Here is a 3198-nt window from a genome sequence, read left to right on the forward strand (position 1 = left end):
TATGCCAGTCATAACCACACACAATAAACCCGACGGGGTGATCAGGTCTCCTACGCCAAGCAGAGTCATTTATTACGCAGGTACTTATCAAATAAATTATTAAACGGACATGAAATATTTAAGTTTAACTTTTATTTTTTATACTTTTTAAATTGTAAAGTTTAACTATTTATTACGTAAGAAGAAAGCGATGACAACTTAATACAGTTAAGACACATGAAACCATAGAAATCACTTGCCTGGTCATTAGTCATTATTAGCCTATATGATTCTAGTGTTTATTAACTGGCAGCGGTTATTTGCACTAAGGTTTAAATAGCAATATATGTTATTTAAACTAAGTGCAAATAGCTATAGTTTCTATTTACACTATGTACAAATAGCAGTATTTATGCTATTTATAGTACTTATTGGAAATAGTATTGGAGAGGTGACTTATTGGAGAGGTGAGGTGTCCAAGTCGCAACATCTAGCTACTGGGGTGCCCCAGGGCTCTGTTCTTGGACCACTTCTCTTCTCTGTTTACATGGCATCACTAGGTTATGTCATTCAAAAACATGGCTTTTCATATCACTGCTATTCTGATGACACTCATTCTACCTCTCATTCCATCCTGATGATCCAACGATAGCTGCTCACATCTCAGCATGTCTAACAGACATTTCTTGCTGGATGAAGGACCATCACCTTCAACTCAACCTGGCCAAGACAGAACAGCCTGTGGTTTCTACAACCCCATCACTTTATCAAAATTTCGCCATCCAGTTAGGCTCATCAACCATAACTCCTTCAAAAACAGTTAGAAACCTTGGAGTTGTGAATAATGATAAGCTGAAATTCTCAGACCACATTGCTAAAACTGTCCGGTCCTGCAGATTTGCTTTATACAACATTAGGAAGATCAGGCCCTTTCTTTCGGAACATGCTGCACAACTCCTTGTTCAAGCTCTTGTTCTGTCCAGGCTGGACTAATGCAATGCTTTTTTGGCAGGTCTTCCAGCCACTATCAAACCTCTACAAAAATGCAGCTGTAAGATTAATCTTTAATAAGCCGAAAAGAATGCGCATCATACCTCTGTTTATCAGTTTGCACTGGCTACCAATAGCTGCTCGCATAAAATTCAAGGCATTAATGTTTGCCTACAAAACCACCACTGGCTCTGCACCCCTTTACCTAAGTTCATTACTTCAGACTTATGTGCCCTTTAGAAGTTTGCGTTCTGCAAGTGAACGACGCATTATTGTGCCATCTCAAAGAGGCACAAAATCACTTTCACTGACTTTTTTATTAAAGGGGTCATATGATGCTGCTAAAAAGAACATTATTTTGTGTATTTGGTGTAATGGAATGTGTTTATGCGGTTTAAGGTTAAAAAAACACATTATTTTCCACATATTGTACATTATTGTTTCTCCTCTATGCCCCGACTTCTGAAACGCATCGTTTATCCAGTGCATTGTGACTGGCATTCGCCTCAAGCATGTGATGGAAATGTTACGCCTCTTAACATATTGTGATGCCCTGTCCGGCAGGAGGGACGAGACATAAACATAAAACCCATTATAAACATGATATAAACATGATTTCTAGTCATGTCTTCTTTTGGAAGGCCAAACAAAGTAGTTTCGCTTTCTCAGCGAAACAGTGTCACTCACCGTGGCCTTGAGTGATCAGAGGCGGGTGGCTTGAGGTGGATTCTACGAAGGAGCGATTTGATTGCTTCTATTGTCCTCATTTGTAAGTCGCTTTGGATAAAATCGTCTGCTAAATGACTAAATGTAAATGTACATATAAATAGTGGAAAATATCTGCACCTCAGTATTGTAGTAGCTGCATTAAACAGTATGCAATAATAACATGTAAATTATCATTTTTATTAGTATTATTAATGGATGCTACCTTATTGGGATAATAAAACCCTCCCTACAACCACCCAAACCCTACTTGAAACTTTTTAAACTTTTTGATTATTTCCTTATTTTTTCTGGAAAATAAAAGCTTTTTCAATGTGATAAGAGATGTGAAAAAGGAAAAGAACAAGTTCGACTAAAGGCAGATTCGAACTCGGGTCGATCGCGTCATAAGAAATGCGTTAATCGCTTCATTATCTATGCTACTGAAGCCATCGATTGCTGGCCATCTTTTGTAATGTTGTCCCGGCCAATCACACATTGGTGGGCGGAGTTAACAAATAGACACTCCATTATTAAAAATATTTGTCCACAGCAGACCAATAGGAGTCAATACTGTGAGCCATGTAACATATTTATATAATTAAAATATATTTCTTTAAAGCTGAGGTAGAGTTTGTAGAGTTAGTGATGAGGTCTTGTAAAGCTTCGTGATGTGTGTGGGTTGGTGGGTGGGTAGAAAGGGGCTGGGGACACATAAACACATCACACAAAAACATCCACACATACATTCTCATGTGTTAAGGGAATATAATGTGCTTCAGGACACTGATCTTCTGTTCCAATGTGGAAATGCACAGGGAAAACACCAGAAAACACAAGACATCGTGAACTGCTTTCAACGAACAGCTCACATCAAAATAAAAATTCATCATTTACACATGGTGCTCTAAATCTAAAGTATCCAAATCCCATTGAACTGCACTGAAAAAAAATGCTATTTTGTGTTTTTAAATTACACAACAGTGAAAAAAAAAAAACTACAAGCTTCAGAAACTGTGTGTCCACTTCAACAAAGAGAAGTATTTCTTCCCTTACCTTTAGTTTTTATGCAAAATACATAATAAGTTGTAGTAAAGTTATAGGCTACTTAAATGATAAGTGATTTAAATGATTAAATATATAGATAAAATTTTGGTGCTTTGTGGATTGCAATACATTTCAATAGATGCATTTGAAGCTTTAAAATGATTTTTATTTATCTAAAAGTTTTTCAGTCATAAACATAAGTTATTTGACTTAGAAGGTTATTATTTTATATTTCATTCACATATTAAATGTCCTTTTTCAAATGAAGCAGTAATTCCTATCATCAGACTTTCCTCTGGCAGTCCATTGTTGCTAAGCAACTAAATGGAAACGTACAGTAGAAATAGGACAGTTTGAGATTATAACACAGACAGGAAAAGCACACATACAGCGGGTGATGAATATGACCGTTAAAACCGAAGAAAAACTGTTTACTCGTTGCAACATTACCAAGCACACTCAATGTTTCGCTCCTTT

The sequence above is a fragment of the Cyprinus carpio genome, chromosome B25 (assembly GCF_018340385.1).
Source record: "Cyprinus carpio isolate SPL01 chromosome B25, ASM1834038v1, whole genome shotgun sequence".
Taxonomy (NCBI): Eukaryota; Metazoa; Chordata; class Actinopteri; order Cypriniformes; family Cyprinidae; genus Cyprinus; species Cyprinus carpio.